This window comes from Periplaneta americana, chromosome 13 (genome assembly GCF_040183065.1).
Source record: "Periplaneta americana isolate PAMFEO1 chromosome 13, P.americana_PAMFEO1_priV1, whole genome shotgun sequence".
NCBI lineage: Eukaryota > Metazoa > Arthropoda > Insecta > Blattodea > Blattidae > Periplaneta > Periplaneta americana.
Genome location: NC_091129.1, coordinates 118,426,819 through 118,445,643, shown reverse-complemented (window position 1 = coordinate 118,445,643; position 18,825 = coordinate 118,426,819). Strand labels below are relative to the sequence as shown.

At 35.9% G+C, this 18,825-nt stretch overlaps 1 protein-coding gene across 1 annotated transcript in view; it reads left to right on the top strand.

The window, feature by feature from the left end:
- LOC138711652 (procollagen C-endopeptidase enhancer 1-like) overlaps nucleotides 1-18,825 on the top strand; it is a 1,452,145-nt gene that overhangs the window by 681,829 nt on the left and 751,491 nt on the right. The window lies entirely within an intron of this gene.

Below are 18,825 nucleotides of genomic sequence, written 5' to 3'. Positions count from 1 at the left end.
TAGAAGCATTTGAAATGTGGATATGGAGAAGAATGGAGTTTGTAAAATGGACAGAGAGAGTAAGAAATGAAGCTGTACTGGAAAGAGTGAGTGAAGAATGAATAATATTTATTTATTTATTTATTATTTATTTATTTATTCTGGTGTAGTTAAGGGCATCAGGCCTTCTCTTCCACAACACAAGGGAATGCAAATACAATAATAGAAATAAAGAGAAAAAAAAACACTGTATACAAAGTAAAGCTACACAAGAAATATAGAGAGAGAGAAAAAACACTATAAACAAAATAAAGCCACACAAAAATATACACAGGTTGCAGTCACACAAACTTTAAATGAATGATTAAGTATCATAATTAATTGTATCGTAACTAATTAACTAACATAAACAAGAAACTTTCAATTTTAATCTAGATTAAAAAAGAAAAAGAAAAAAAACACAATTATCAGAAAGAAAAAAATAATTTGACTGGATCACTGGCTAAGAAGTTGTCTACTGAAGGATACACTGGAAGAAATGGTGAAAAGTTCGGGGCATAAGTCATCAAATTATATACAACATTAAGATATATGCATAGAGTAAGTGGAAGGTGGAAAAGAATGAATATGGGAGAATGCTGGGTTTGCAGGGAAAGATCTGCGCTTGGGCGGACAATTTTGAATGAATGACACAGATACTGACGCATAGGCCTACATAATTGAGTATTTATGTTTTGCAATTTATTATTCTGGATTACGAAATTAATTTTGGAAATTTAAACAATGACAGAAAATGCGCGAATGTAGTTAGTTGCACATGAAAATGATGATGATGATGATATTGATGATGATGATGATGATGATGACGACGACGATGATAGTAGGCCTACATTATTTTTTCATTGCTGATATCTCATTTCTAGAACAGTCTATAATTTCAGAAAGAAGCATTTTTATTTTGTTAAACAATTCAATAACAAAAATTATAATTGAGATGCGTGCTCACAAGTCGGCTACAGTCTCGCAACATAAGTGTCTCTTTGTATGTCTTGTTTCCCTGGATACGAGCAAAGTAAAACAAATGACATGTATTGGGAATGCATGCTGGAATTGATTCCTCTCCTACAAGTAGCTATGTACTGCATGTATTGTTTTAAATATCCCCAAAGTCGATGTAGGAATGTGTTTGCTTTCCCTATTGTAAAAGCATTAGGAATCCACTGCCTCGAAGCCAATATAACAACTTTGAATTCGGGAATCGTCTTCTACTTCTGTGACGAGAATCCTAACCCCATATCTCAGCCAGGTTGATGGAGGGGGATGTGATTGCCATTTCATCCCCCTCCCAACGCACGAAACTCATCTTTTAACCCCATCACTCCATCTCCCACTCTCGCATTGTCTATCACTTCAGGCTTGTTCTTTCCCTTCTGCTAACTTTTCTTCCATTGGCCTGTGGATGGTATTGAAACAAAGTTATCCTTTCAACCATCCATCGAGAAACACACCAAGGTTGGTGGGAGGCGGAGGCAAGTCGGAAAGTTAAAACTACTGCGGGATGAAAAGTTTTTCCCTCCCAAACCAACCCTCTCCGCCCTCTCACAGTGGCGGCGGAAGAAGTTGTGCCCTTTGTTGCCAGTGATGAATAACGAATGTAGGGTGGAGCTGCTGATATTGAAGGGGAGGAGAGAAAAAATTGCACCCTTGTAGCGAATTGACTCCAGTCGCCACCCCCATCTGGATCGCGGTTCACGGATTCTGTCAATTACGGTTAAATTTATTGAGTTATAAGGTATTTTTTTTTGGTAATGCAAATCGTGAATTGGAAATGAATTTATGAACTAAGGTGGTTTCACAAAATGGAACGTGATACTTTCTATGGTCAATTTTGTTGCAGATACAAAAAAATAGTATATATTGTAGGCGTGTACGTAGGTAGGTAGGAAGTCATATGTACCGGTAGGGTAGACTCGGCTATTTTCGTGATACTAAGGTTTTGTGTAAAATAAGGTTCATTAAAGAAATTAGTGTTTTTAATAAATGCACATTATGAGATTTCAGGAAGTTACATTTCAGCAGTTTTGTCTCAAATTTATAAATAATTGATTAAATGGCGATCTTACTCGTGCTAATTATGTAGGCATGTGCGGCTTACAGCTGTTTCGGTGCTACTTCACACCATCCTCAGAGCCTTCTGTGTCTCGGCGTCATCTCAACTTCGTTGCCTGTTGTGTGGATGCTTCGTGTGATGAAGAGTTGTGTCAAATAGTGTGTGTGTTCTGATATTGATCTGTGTGTTGAGTATTTGATTAGGGTTTGTTTTAGCGTGTCTGTATATTTCATATTGTTCTAGTGTGTTGAATTTTTGGTTTTTGGGTTGTGTGTGTATGTGTATGAAATATACAAACACACTAAAACACATCCTAATCAAATACTCAACACAGATAAATTTCAGAACACACACCTATTCGACACAACTCTTCATCACACGAACGCACCCACACAACAGGCAGCGAAGTTGAGATGACGCCGAGACACAGAAGGCTCTGAGGATGGTGTGAAGTAGCACCGAAACAGCTGTAAGCCGCACATAAGAGTAAGATCGCCATTTAATAAATTATTATTATATTCAAGTGTTAAAAGTAGTGTACGAAAGATTCAACATGGAATATAAAATTTATAATTACAAGCAAGAAATACACATAAACAAGCAAAAGTAGCACTATAGAAGGGTTGGTATAATTTCGTGATAGTGCAAGAGTATATTAGTGACAGTCCTTAATTCAAGACATTTAATCATATTCAGTCAAATTTTAAATTTCTAAGTCACATTCATAACGACAAGCTAAACAATTAAAGTTATTTCTGTATTTTGAAAGGCCTTGACATCTTTCATGAAACCACTGATCACAAGTGGCGTATTGATTCCATCTGTCACCATGCATGTCGTCCTCGAAATTTCTTGAGCAAAATCAGCACAAATCATTAGGCTAATCATTCGACTTTTCTTTAAGCTCAGATCTTCTTTGTTTGGCTCCTGAAGATGATACTCATGTCGCTGGAGAGGCTGGAAATGTCATTCTTCTTGACGCATTTTTGTGCAATGGAGAAAAAAAATGAAATTCTCCTTATTTGGGTGCATACAAAATGATTTGTTTTATACAGGGTGACTCACGAGGAAAGGTAAAAATTTACGATACGATATCTTAGGCCATTTTGACTGAAAAAGTTCATATGAACATAGGTCCATTTTCGAACGATGGCGGAGCTAGGTGCATTTGTTTTGGTAAAACGTCTCGGCCCAATGTGAATCAGACGTTACCATATGCTGCTGACGTGAGACAAGATCACCGATGAATGGCGTAACATTGGAATCTGTATTGTGAGTGATGTAGATTAGAGAAGAGAAACAAACCGAGTGGTGGGCATTACAAACGTCACAACAAATACGCTATCACTTATCGGTTCACAGCAGTTCAGTCAGTTACCTATAGTACAGTAGTTATAGCCTACAGGTACAGTTATCGGAAGTGTTAAGTTGTGTTTTTCAAGATGCCTTATAAATTTTCGACTGCAGAATACGCCGATATTGTGTATGTTTATGGTTTTTGCGATGCAAGTTCCTTGCGTGCCGTCGCTGAATATGAACGACGCTTTCCGAACAGAAAGGTACCATATCGAAGAGTATTTACTGTCTATGGGGTTGGATGAAAGACTTGGTATAGCAAAGGAACAGGGAAACCATAGAGGCGCTGATCAACCGTATTTAGGATGCGGCATAAATACAGCCACGTGCAACTCTCCCTAGCGACCAGCGCGATTCACGCCCGAGCGCAACAGTGCATTCAAGCAGGAGGAGGTACCTTTGAAAATGTGAGAAAACATCGACCCTGACTTCTAGAATATTAGGTATGTATGCATACGTGAATATAAATTTTAAATCTGTCTGTTATCCGTCTCTAAATACAGTGGAATCTCAGAAGTTTTTGTGAAATCAAAGAGCCATATCTCCGTAACCGTTTCAATACGGACCTATATTCATATGAACTTTTTCATTCAGAATGACTTTAGAATTCACATCCCAATTTTTTTACCTCGTGAATCACTCTGTAGCCTATATCTATGACTTTGAAGTAAGAAACCAAGAAAGTGAATTGTAAGCATTAATACTGTACCATATTATGCGGTATGACAGAGGAACTGAAATTGTTAAAAAAAAGTTATGAAACGAGAAAGGGAGAAAAGCGTGTCAACTTAGTGAAACGGAAGTTTATAACTCATATAATAATAATAATAATAATAATAATAATAATAATAATAATTATAATAATAATAATAATAATAATAGTCAATGACGCTGCAGCCTTTTGAGCTATCAGCCGGCTGCTGACCTTGCGTCCAAATGCCAAAGCAGAGGTTTACGATCATCCAACCAGAATGGAGGTATCGTGTGGTTAGCACGATGATCTCCCAGCCGTTATAAATGACTTCAGCAACCAAATTTCGCTACCTATCGTTGCTCCCAAAGCGCATCACGATTGTGGGTGTGAATCGATCCCATACATTGGGTGAAAATTTCTTCCCGCATTAGGACTCGAATCAGCGCGCATCCAGTAACGCGAGTCCTAGGCAGGATGTCGTAGACCACGACGCCATAGCGCAGGACAATAATAATAGTAATAATAATAACAATAATAATAATAATAATAATAATAATAATATTATTATTATTATTATTATTTTATTATTTAGTATAATATTGATAGTGATAATTATAACTATAGCAATAATGATACCGATAATAGTAATGATTATGATGATGATAATAATAATAACTTGCTGGAGAAGCGGGAAATGTACATTCTTCTTGACACATTTTTGTGCAGTGCAGAAAAAACTGACATTCTCATTATTTGGATGAATACAAAATGATTTGCTTTTATGTCTCTCACATTGAAGTAAGAAACCAAGAAAATGAATTATAAGCATTAATACTGTACCATATTATGCGATATGACAGAAGAACTGAAATTGTTAAAAAAAAAGTTATGAAACGAGAAAGGGGGAAAAACGTGTCAACTTAGTGAAACGGAAGTTTATAACTCTAATAATAATAATAATAATAATAATAATAATAATAATAATAATAATAATAATAATAATCCGTGGTGCTGCAGTCTTTTGAGCTATCACCGGCTGCTGACCTTGCGTCCAAATGCCAAAGCAGAGGTGGACAATCATCCAACCAGAATGGAGGTATCGTGTGGTTAGCACGATGATCTCCCAGCCGTTATAACTGACTTTCGCAACCAAATGTCGCTACCTATCGTTGCTCCCAAAGCGCATCACGATTGTGGGTGTGCAACGATCCCATACATTGGGTGAAAATTTCTTCCCCCATTAGGACTCGAACCAGCGCGCATCCCGTAACGCGAGTCCTAGGCAGGATGTCTTAGACCACGACGCCACGGCGCGGGACAATAATAATAATAATAATAATAATAATAATAATAATAATACTGTAATTATTTTATTTTCCTACGCAAAATTATATCTTCAAATTTATAGAACAGTGGAGTTTATTTGTGTAGCTATTCCAAATTAATCTACTTATTTTGACATGCCGTTTTTTATCTCTCCACGTACAGTCTTTCCTTGTACCTTGTGCAAAGCCACTATGTGGTCCTGCATGGAGCGAAGGGAGATTTCTGTCGAAATTCAAGTGGTCAGAGTAGGGCCGAAGAAAGTCTCCCTGATTCCCGTTACGGGGTTTGGAGGAGCTCTTACACAAGTTAACACAAGTTAGTCCAAGAAGTAACGTGTCGGAGGGGTGAGTGGGAGCTCAATAAGGGATGCGGAAGCATGGCAAATGCATTACACAAAGACTCCATACCAACTCCCTCAGCTTTCACCCTCTCTTTTTGTTCCGATTCTTTTTCTCCCCACCTTCTCTCTGATATGTTATCTTATCCTTTATTTGTCCTCGCTTCTTTCTACCCCTTCCCCCCCCCCGACTCTAGCTCCTTGCCACTAAGACATTTCTCTCCCTATTTTTTTTCTGTGAATTCCAACACAATTAAAGATCCCTCCACCTAATACATCTCTTCCCTTACAGAAAGCATTTCAAGACTTGGGAAATTGTCAAATTGGAGACATTTCCAGGATTCTTCTTTTGAATAAAAGAAGTCAGAAAAAATCCTTTCAAGCTCAGATATTTCTCATTGTTTTATCAATATTGTAATTCAATCACAACTAGTAATTCCAATGTTAGAAAGAGAGGGAATGAAGACATAAAAACCAACTGTTATGAATATGAATAATTGTTTCTGCAATAATACATATTATTTTTGTGCGAGATCGTGCGTATTTGCTTGGTTTCCGCACAAAACCAATCCGCGGAAAGTCTAAAATTCCACATTCAGTATCCCCAACCTAACACACATAACAATTTCCCTCTTCTTACCGCTTAAGTGACATATTGATTTTACTGCTTTAGGCTTTTAACATATTATTTTTAGAGACGTTCAATATAGTAATAATTATAAATTGGAAACTTACCACTGCAATTTCACCTAAATTGCACTGTTAATAATTGTTTTTAAATATTTGCAAAAATTAAGTAAACTCTACAACTCCACTAAAGTTACTGCATTCGTGATGCAAGTAACATTAAGGAAGCCGTGAAAAAATCAACAAGATTCCAGACTCATCATAGACTGGGGGAAAAAAAAGACAGATGTATATCACGGCCTGCTGGATTATAGTAAACACAGAAAACATTTTAAAGAAACAATGTTGAAGATAGATATTTTTGTTTTGCAAATTTGCCGTCATTGAACAGAAACCAAGATGGAGATTTCATTGCAACTAATTAGAAATTCCTCTTTCAATTATGTAATAAACGATTTTCGCACAAAATAATGTACGATAAACGAACGGTATGTTTTCTTTCAATTCTAGGAAATTAAAAAAAGCTCAACTACGTTTCGCTTTTTCAAACTTTTCCTGGAACATCAAAACTTCAACATACCGCTCTTGTAACGCATATTACTATAAATCTAAATTAAACATAAAATAATTGGTCAACATGAACAAAAAAATATATTAATATAAACGATACTTCCTCATATAGAACATGTTCGACAGGCTTAGGATCCGGGACAATTTAGCAACCAATGTACGCACAACTTTATTTATTTTTTAACTAGCTAGCTAGTGAGTACAAATTACATTGATAAAACAAAAATGTTTCTATTCACTACCGTAAGAGCCAGGCTCGTATACGGTGTGGTCTTAGTCAATAATATAACATAAAATTTACAAAGACAGCTTACTAAATACAGTAACTAACTTAATTCAAACCAATAAATACAACACAAGAGCAAGAATAAAGAAGAAAGAGAAAAAGAGAGAAAAATACACATTAATATAAATTGACAATCCGACAGAGGCCAGTGATATTCAATAAAAACATGAATATAGTCGACAGAAATAAAAGGTAAAAAAATACATTTGTTAATATTATATATCATGGATAATTTTACAAATTTCTTTTTTAAAAGCTTCAACTTTAAAATATTTCAAATTTGGAAAGTGGTTTGTAATTTTATTATAAAGTCTTGGGCCGAAACTAGCACCATGTTTAAAAGCTGCACTTGTATGACATTCAGCTCAATTAATGGGAAAGTAGACTTTTGTCTTCGAGTACGATATTCATGTCGATTAGATTTATGTTTTATTTGATTTCTGTGGTAGTAAGTTAGTAAACTATATTTATAAGTTTCTCCAATAGGCAATACATTAAATTTGTTGGGTAATCCATATTTTTGGTCAGACAAATTTTTATTAATCTTCTATGTAATAAAATTAATATATTAAGCACAGATGATGCTACTCTACCCTAATTTATTATACCGGTACCATATTGTATTAATGATTGTACCAAAGCTAAACATTTTATTATTCTCAGTGCCTCCTTAGTGATAAAATTTCGAAGTATTATGAATTTATAAATTGTCTTTCTTATACTTGTACACATGAAATCAATTTGTTTATCCCAACGAAACTTGACTATAGAGTTCCTTGAACATAGTAGACAGACATACTGTGAATGTAAACAACGACGTCAATGTGCTTCGTTATATTCTACTGTTAATAGTACAATCTAGTGATGGTGGAAAATGAAGTAGGATACATACCTCACAAATTTTCGTGTCCCTCAGCGACGTTGAAGACGTTAGCGTTACAATGAACAACCACGTACATACTTGCAACTAGTTCTAAAAAACTGTTCACTATGAATTGTAAATGCACTGTGATTGCCTGAGTTCGTTTCGTAGAGCAGCCGTGACGAAAATATCATCGTGCGCCGAGCCACTGTGTAACCTGCAACGTGCATAGCACCTATGGAGAGAGGCAGACACCCGAAGGGGAAGTGAAGCAACTGTCTGACTTACTAACGGATTTCATTTTCCTTATGTCAAGCACTTAAATATAATTTTATAGAGTATAATGTTACAAACTAATGTTTAACGAAGAAAGAAATTAACAAAAAAACATACGACAAATTATCACAACCTATTAACTGTCTTCAGAATGTCTCTGCGACAGAGTTTCAAAATCAGGAATTAGGTCACTTACTACGGTCGTAGTTGATCACGAAGCTATTTGTCTGTCAGTCGTGATATAAATTTAATTTTTACTATTTTCATTTTTGAAAATAATTCTTCACAAACGTAAGTTGTAGCTAATATGGCTTCAACAGAGCAAGCGAAAGAACGAACCTTGGATATTTATTTTTGGCAAAGATTTGAAAAGTTCAACATTTGTCAAGTTCTTACATCTAGCTTTCATTTGACATCACATTGTAAATCTGTGAGTTTAAATTGAAGATCTAACGGCATTATTCATACATCTGCTGAAAAAGGATCTACGTACAGAGATGATGATGATGATAATAATAATAATAATAATAATAATAATAATAATAATAATAATAATAATAATAATAATAATAACAACACTGAACCTTTTAATGTTTCATGAGTGACATGTAGTATAATGCCGTTTTATATTATAGGCCTACAACCGTTTCCACGTAATACTTGTGAACAAATCATACATTTAATATTCTCATCATATTGGAAGCAGAAAAATGCGTCCTCCCATCCTACTTGAAACTTTCGTGTTTGTAGAGGTTCATTGGACGATACGCCACTCGCAGGTCAGAGACAAATAAGCAAATGGAACGGAGTTTGAGTCCAGTGAGTGAGAGGGCGGGGGTTGGGGAAGGCAGGAAGTAAGGGAAATACACAGCTATCATAGCGAGCCACAATGTGTTCGTGAGTTACATTTTCGCCACGGCTGTCGTAGAGAGAGAAGGAAGAATACTGTACCTCTGATCACGAACCGGATTGTACAGTAACGCACAGGTAAACAAAACTCAACACGCCACCTCACTCCATTGTAGTGAAAACTAGTTTTCAATTGCTTGAGAATGCTGTATAGCATGTTCCATCGAGGTTCTTTTATATTTACAAAGTTGCTTAAAGGTGAAAGAAAATATTCGACAAGTCATTTCGAACATTTCGCGGGAAGAGATTAGTTGAATATTTCAGAACAATTGTTGGAAATGTCAAAATTGTACTGATGCAGAAGGAGGATCTTTGAATATCTCCTGTGATACAGATAAGATAGGGTACACTTGTATTCATTTTTCCGCCGCTAACGAAGCTTAGACATTGAAGTTACTACCGTAGAAAAAGCAGTCGGTTTCATGGTAACTGATCGAGGCTTGTACTAGAAAGTTCCACTGAACTTGAGGTTTAAGAGAAGCGTCTTATATTGAGGTCCTATAATATTGTTAATTTAATTACTGCGTATTATGTACAATTCGAAAATATGGATTTTCAGTGACGTCGATTACTTCTTTTAATGAGGTGGTCTACGTTGTGGTGGTGTTGAGGCTGCATATTAACAGCTGTAGCAATACGACTAGCAGTAGTAATAATTTATTTAATGACTATTTTAACTGTAGAAGTTATTCAGTGCTGAAATTAAACATAGACTAAGCGACAATTTTGTCAGAACCCTCTACCACAGACAGCGTCCTTTTACTTTCCGTAAATTTCCTTCCTCAAAAGCCATGCTTAAAATCGTCTTAAGGCTGGTTCACAATAAACCGGAAACGATAATCGGAACGAAAACGAAAACGGTAAAATTCTTAAAATGTGTACATTTAAATGTGAGCATTCACAATTAACGAAAAGCTTGCCGGAGCCCAGGATCGGGAACGTAGAGTTGGCCAAGTTTCAACTTTGGCGTTCACGTTCCCGATCACAGCCCACTAGATTCATTCTATTGCCATCTAAAAGCTATTTTGTCGTCGTATATTTTGTAGCAAGAAGACTGTGACATAACCTATGTATTATTTGGTTCTGTGCTGTGCATCATGGAGCAAGTTTTATTTGATGACATTCTAATATTGAGTGTTGAGGAAAATCCTCACGTTTACGATAAGCTTTCAATAGCTGCATCTTTGAACACCAATCGTAAGTGAATCATATTTTATTACTGTATTGGTTGTATTACACACTACATATTCATGCTTCAATTCAATAACTACTGTTGTATTCATTTTTGTTCTATTACAAATGTTTCTTCTCTAATTATTTTACGTTATGATACACTTAAAATAGGTGTGTTGTGATAATAAAGGTGCATGGACATATTTATAGTACCGTGCCTAATGAAATGTTTCAATTGAAATTTCGAAGTTGGTTAACCTTTGTTTATGTTGGCTGCCTTGTACTCATGAGAGAACGCCATTGGTCAATTATACACAAATAACATCAGAATGCGTAATATCGACTTTACATATCGTTATTGACATGCATGTCGATATGCATAGTCGTCTACGCTCTCGATTTATTGTGAATCAAAATTTTTCATATTCACGTCCTCTGCTTCTCGTTTTCATTCTGGTTCTCGTTCCCGGTTTATTGTGAACCAGCCTTTACTCTTTAAAAATTACGCATTTCAAACAGGTTTCATTCGCGACCCTTACAAACAACATCTTTGATTGAATGAGGATCAGTAGGCCTATACAATAAAAATGATATAAATAATAAATTTCCAACTTTAATTACAGCAAACTTCCAAGTTTCGGTATCAAAGAATAGCTAGTAAATTCATCCACGGAGATATTTGCTTTGAAACAAACTTTTACAATATAATCAACTTCTTCAGCATATTGATTAAAATTTCTAAAGTATTCTGTACCAAAGTTTGCGTACCTTACAGGGATTTAAATCTCTCTCTCTCTTTCTGTTTTTAAAGTACAACAAAATTAAAAAGTTCGCTTCCATAAATGACTTTACAATCTTTATGAACATAATAATTTCCATCAAGTATATGCCCTAAGGTATAATTGTGGTTTCTTTTGTTAGTTCGATATGGACCGTGAGTTCGACGCTCGAGAGAGGACAATTTAAGTTTCGGTATTTTAAATGGTACTGAAAGCAATGCTTTTTTTTTTTTAATTCTTACCGGCCAGAGGCCATTTTCCTAAAGATTGCTGTTTTGCAGGTTTCTTTTTTCTGTTTCTTTTTCCTAAACTAACACAAACACAACACCCATATCCGAGGCGGGACTCGAACCCACAACCCTTCGGACCAAGCCGCAGAGTCATTTCGTATTGAAGAATGTTTGGAGAGGATTTCTCTTCTTCTTAATGAAATATAAAATATATTGTTATTCGAAGATCGCACCATGGTCTTAAAGCGAAATATAAGAATAACTCATCTTCATCATCTCATTCTATGGACATATTCACGTCATGACGCATGTCTTCGTCCGCTTGCAGAATGGGCGTCCTCTCCGAAACCGTCTCTGGGTTCCAAGCCTTCCACGATATCTCTGCCAGGATTCATTCCTTAAGAGCTCTTCGACACCTTGGAAGGGCCGTTGGAATGGATCATGTGCAGCTTGGTATCTTGCCGGTATGAACTTAGGGCGGGGGGTGTGGGGGGTCTATTGAGTGAGCGGGTGAGGGGCCTCATGCGGCCGGTGGACTGGTACACCTCATCCTCATTCATCCCATAATTCACAATAGGCCTGAGTCTGGCCGACGTGCTGAAAGGTCGTTCCTAACCCGCCCTTGGCCACCGTTCCCTAATCTCTAGAAGGTATGTTGCATACAAAATTCTTCAATATTTGCTAAACTCGACTTTAGAGTCGATAGCCATAGAGACAGTAAAGTGAGTGTAAGTACTTACACAGTATCTATTGATAAAATACAGAAATGTTGGCATTACCAAATGATTGACAGATTAACTGAAACAGAAGTCACAAACATGTTTTTTAACAGCATTCAGTTTGCTGCATATTTCGCATTTTTCTGTGGTAGAAGAGATATATTTTGTGGTCGACATATTTCGCACAATAAATAAATTAGTTTTTTGCTAGAAAAATGTACAAGAAAATTGTGAAACATACAAAAATTGTACCCTGCCCTTAGAGTGATCTCGTGGTCAGGGGAGGATCCAAAATTTGGAGTAATTTGACGAGATTTACAAATATGATTGTGAGGTAAATAAGCTTTTGCCAGACGGTTCACCATCCTTATTTCAACTCGTGTCAAGAAGGAGTAGAAAGAGAAGAGAACAAGGAGAATACAAAGATAATAGTGCAAAGATAATAGTTAAAAGAGAATAAAGTCAAAGAGAAATAGATATTTCATGTAGCCATCTGGTGTCGATCCTTCACAATGATATTAAAATTATCTAGTTGGGTAATGTAACAAAGAAAGTAATTATTGTGGAAAATGTCGCGCATATCGCCATTACCATAAAATACGGTTTCTTTAATAGGTTTTCACACCCTGACGGTATAGGCAGATAATGTGGTATACAGGAAGAGTCAGAACCTCTGCGACAAACTCTGAAGAGCGGTGAATCTCGCTTTGGGGTTCATTTTCTGTGAAAGTAACCATATTCTCTGACGAGTCGTTTAGGAGCTATGCAAAATCGGATAAAGACGCTTGTTTCAAGAACAATTATCGTCACTGCGAGATCTATCGATCTTCACATTTTGTCGCAGAGGTTCTGACTCACCCTGTACATTAATAAATTCTGTGGAGAGAAGACAATGTGCGCAGTTTTAAGAGAAGGTTTAAATAAGATTTTATTAACAATCATCTTGTTAGAATAAGGAAATGTTTTGCGAATTGTTAAGATAATGCAAAGTGGTCATTTGTAATAGAATACATATTTTATTTTCAATCCGTTTGAAGTTTGAAGAAGTGTTTGTCAACTCAAAGGGAAATAAGGCCATAAAGATACATGCCAATAATCTTTTTAAAATTTTTAAATTATAATATGAAATTGTAACTCTTAAAAGGAGAATAGTAATGTCAAAGGAAGCATTTAAGGGGTTAGGTACAGCTTACAGCAGTAAAAGGTTTGGAAATATTCATATTTTTTCCTCCATTACTGTATCTTGTACAATAAAGAAAATTGGTAGGCTATATGTAAAATACTGTCATTCTGCTATATGAAAAAATATGTTTACGATTTTTAAAAAATTATTTATATTTCTTTTTTCAAAATTTAAAATGGTTAACTTTTTCATATTCTCTCTTATTTTATCGATGAAACTCATGCTTACAATATCATGCTCTTTCAATTACATTCCTTAATACATGATATTTTTCTTTTTATTTTGTCTTAGAAGAAATATTGATATTTGATCATGTTTAAAAATGAATTTATATTTTATCAGACAATCTATCAGAGGTAGAGAAGTGATCATATGACATGCACAAATACACACAAAAAATTTCATCACAGACTGTTGGATAGTTTTTGAGTTACGAGGAAAAGCTTCATCACTGCACAGTGAACTGAATTTTGAAAACAAAAAAGTAAATAACTTTTTTTAAGTCGTAATTTTTTTTTCATATAACAGGACAGTGTTTTACACATACTAATTATCATTATTTTACAAGATACAGTAATGGAGGAAAAATATGTTGAATATTTCCAAAATTTTACTGCTGTAAGCTCAACCTAACCCCTTAAGAGGAAAATGAGTATCTTCTGCGGACCACTAGAAAAAGAATTACGAAAGAGGCTAGTGAAGTGCTTTGTGTGGAGTGTGAATTTTATGAGGCAGAAAAATGGACATTATCTGATTAGGAAGAAAAACAGGAATTGGCTGGGTCATTGTATATGAAAAAACCGCCTATTAAACGATGCACTGGAACGAGAAGTGAACGGAAGAGAAGTTCGGGGCAGAAGAAGATAGCAGATGTTAGACAGCATTAAGATACATGGATCGTATGCGGGGACTAAGAGGAAGGTGGAAAATAGGGAAGACTGGAGAATGTTGTGTTTGCAGTGAAAGACCTGCTGCCCTTGGGTAGAACACGAATGAATGAGCGAAAATATACTAAAATCGCGAGTTTTTTTTATTCTGTAAGAAAAAGACGTGTATCGGACTGTAACTGTAATTTCTATTAGTTATTGATTAAAGTATGTGATAAATAATTGTCATTTATATGATATTGTTCATTTATAAGGAACGAGAACCACACAGAAACACAACACGATTCCCAGATAACATAAGCTGGTTTCCATGGTAACACCTTGCCCATTATGGGAATAATTTCGAAATTCAATTAGACACAGCGTGGCAAACCTAAGTGCGTATCTTTTCTACTAGCTCTTCCTTGTGCCACAAGCACATACAAAGCGGGGTCTGTCGGCTCACAAAGGAACATCCACGCCCGCAAGTAGCTTAACTTAGAATAATACTCCCCGCCCAGCCTTGTGTGTTTGTTTCGTAATCTTATTAAAACATTGACACGCCTGGTGGTTAGACAACCCTTGTCGCTCGCATCTATTCGGATAGGGGAGGCTCCTGGGTTTATCTATGGCGGTGTACAAGCCATTCTGGTGAAAGTGGTTCAACTGTGATGCAAATTTAATGTCGCAGAGGGCTCTCTCGTTCTAATACAAGAACAATTCTAACGGTTCGTCAACAATGGGACCTTTGTTTGTTTCCCAGAAAATGTATAGATCCTTATTACTGATATTTTTTTCTCCAAATAATGAGATGTCTTCTTCAATTTTCATTCTGCTATAGCTTCCCTGTAATCTTTTAAGTTTCGACTTCGAGTTGCATGACTGTTCAAGATATTTTTTTTCATTTTATTGGGTTATTTTACGACGCTGTATCAACATCAAGGTTATTTAGCGTCTGAATGAAATGAAGGTGACAATGCCGGTGAAATGAGTACGAGGTCCAGCACCGAAAGTTACCCAGCATTTGCTCGTATTGGGTTGAGGGAAAACCCCGGAAAAACCTCAGCCAGGTAACTTGCCCCGACCGGGATTCGAACCCGGGCCATCTGGTTTCGCGGCCAGACGCGCTGACCGTTACTCCACAGGTGAGGACTTCAAGATAAATACAAGTTTTTAAAATCCATAACGAAAAGGGAGGAAATGTGATAGGGGAACTTATCTGAACTTTTCAAGTGATGTCGTGTCATTGCGAAATACCTTAATAGTGATGGAATATGTGCATGAGCTACAAGCCGTTTGACCTCTTATCTCACTCCGTGGTAAGATACCCCACTGTAGATATTTGGACGGTTTTAGTGATGAAAACTTACAAAATAAATGTTCCACACTAAGAGGATCCAGTCTTAAGCAGAACATTATTTTACGTAATTATACTATGCATAACATATATTTTGTTTATACAGGGCTCCTACAAAAGACCTTTCCGGTTTTGAACACAAGTAATTTACGTTCTATGAATCTGAGGTGCACGAAAATAGTACCAATGGAAAGAGAAACTCAAAAATTGTACTTCCTTACCTTAAAGATGTTCAATGTGTCCCCCCTTAGTAACACGGCACACATCAATCCTATAGTCAAGTTCCACGTAGGTACGCGGATTTTCCGACCCCCAGATTCTGAGGTTATGTCTGTTCACTTTACAAGAAAGATGAAAAGTGGCTTCGTCAGAAAACACCACGGAACGAATAAATTCATCATCGTTTCCAATTAAAGTCTGCATACTTACGCAGAAATTTCTTCGTAGCACTTTGTCCTCAGGTTTTAGGGATTGGAGCAACTGTAGTCGGTACGGATGAAATCGCAACCGCTTGCGAAGAATCTTGCCTTAAAATCAGTGTACCATTTACGGATTGTAAGCTCGGTAATGCCGATGCACATTAATAACCGACTGATTCACATAAAAATCAAGCTTTTCTGTCCTCTATAGCAGCTATTTCGCCTCAACAATAAACAAATGTATTTGTATGCTCTATTATGAGGCAGTGTTACCAACTAGGAAAATAATTTTGCCACAACTAAACTTTATGAGTTTCTCTTTCCATTAGGGCTATTTACATGAACCTCAGATTCATATAACGTAAATCACATGTGTTCGAAACCGGAAAGGTATATTGTAGGAGCCCTGTATTTACTTATACTTCTGTAGTACTACACCAAATAAAAGACACTTTTAAATGGGACATTCCGTATTCTTATGTTTCATATGTTGCTTCAATAGCTCTGTGTCTTCATAATGAGTTTATTTTCTTTACTCGGCAGAAATAGTAAACTTTCTCGTGTTACACTCTGTATTCTCCGAAATTCATACGATTTCTTCATAATTACCTACAATTTCCTTATATGATACAGGCACAGTCTAGTATATACAGTCGCGAAGCTCAATACGTAGTAAATATGCAAAAACATTAGATAGTTGCTCACCACTAGGATCGCTAATATCGCCTCATTACAGGCAATGTAAAATAGAACAGTCACAGTCTATTGTTTCTAGCACCGTCAAAACTCAAGCTTCGTGACTGTATGTAGTAGACTGTGATACAGGATTACTTTCTAAATGGGACACTCTCCATAATTGATTATGCTGTATTAATATGTACTCGTAATTGGTTTATTTCCTTGAAACGTCAGGCATAATAAACTTACCAATTTCACATACTCCATTCTTGGGGGATCATATGAAGGTTTTTTAAAACAGAAATATTAGTCCAAAAAATGCAAATTTGAGATATTAGGCAATTGGTGATCGTATTGTAACAGCCATTTACTGAATTTGTTGTTAGCGGAAAAAAAAAAAAAAAACATCATAGTCCAGTCTTATAGGAGTGGAAATTTTCAGTGGTTTTCGTAAAAAAAAAACATAGTCCAAAGATTTTTTTGTGAATACAGTCATTGTCCACCCAGGACGATGGTAGCATTTACAAATATCCCATTCATATCATCTTGAAACAATTATCCATTGAATTTTATAGTCTAACAGGTTGACAGTACGTACTGCTTTTTATGTACGCGGCAAAAACCACCTCAGAGAAAAATACTTCAGCGCGTGAGTAAAATTGTTGTATTAGTTATAGAGTCATCTTTAGGTGGAGAAGTAACCCCATGGAAGAAACGTAAGCAACGAAAGGAGAAGAAACAGGATGTAATAAAGAAAAAGAAAATTAAAGGAGAGGCACACTTCAGCCACAACAGAGTATTTTTTTCTTAAAACAACCATCGTCTATAGTTTTTTGCATTTACACATTTATTTCTATGAGGCAATAAGTTATGAATGTACTTCAGTTTTTCCAAGTTTCTCCAATACCTTAAGAAATGACATGATGAATTTCATACTTGAAGTGTAAACAACACACTTTTTGTATCTTCTGAAAATTTATGTTTTTGAACTATGATTGTTTCTCCAAAAAATTCCTTCATATGTTTTCTTCATACTCATACTTCAATAGTACGGCAGCGAACTTTTACATAGGACACACTGTATTTCTATTATTATCTATATTGTGTTCGTAGTTTGTTCTGTATGATTGTGAAACTTTGACTCTCACTTTGAGAGAATAAGGTGCTTAGGAAAATATTTGGGGCTACGAGGGGTGGTTACAGGAGAATGGAGAAAGCTGCACAACGGAGAACTGCATGCATTGTATTCTTCACCTGACATAATTAGGAACATTAAATCCAGACGTTTGAGATGGTTAGGGCATGTAGCGCGTATGGACGAATCCAGAAATGCATATAGAGTGTTAGTTGGGAGACTGGAGGAAAAAAGACCTTTGGGAAGACCGAGACGTGGAAGGGAGGATAATATTAAATGGATTTGAGGGAGGTGGGATATGATGATAGAGGCTGGATTACTCTTGCACAAGATAGGGACCAATGGCGGGCTTATGTGAGGGCGACAATGAACCTGCAGGTTCCTTAAAAGTCATTTGTAAGTAAGTAAGTGTTTGTAGTTTACAAGTGGGTGTCTTTTTCATATGTTATTATAGAAATATTTTTGTGACACTATATATTTTCGGAGGTACATTAGTTTTGTTTATACTTGTAATTTCCCTGTGTTAAGAGGGAAATACAAGCTTTTACATGCGACATGCCTAATGCATTTGCGTTATAAGCATGGTTTTTCGTAATGAGTTTATTTAAGCATTTTATAGGAATAAAACCTTTTAAACGAGACACTCTGTGTCCTTGAAGAAGAGTTCGTCCTATACAAATCTCCGCTGTCTTCATGAAAGAGATAAATTAACTTTCAAGTGGAACACACTGTATTCTGTGCATAGCTCTCCACAATAAATGTTTTTCCCAGTGTTATAAAGTTAGTAATATTTCAAATGTAATAAAACACTGCATTTTTAGAGAAACATAAGTTTTTTGTTCATATTTATCCGCACTCTTTTTTTTCTATTTCAGTAGAGTTTAATTAACTTCCAAGTACGACACTATATATATTTTTTTCAGGTACAAATGTTGAAGTTTTATTTCTTTGCAG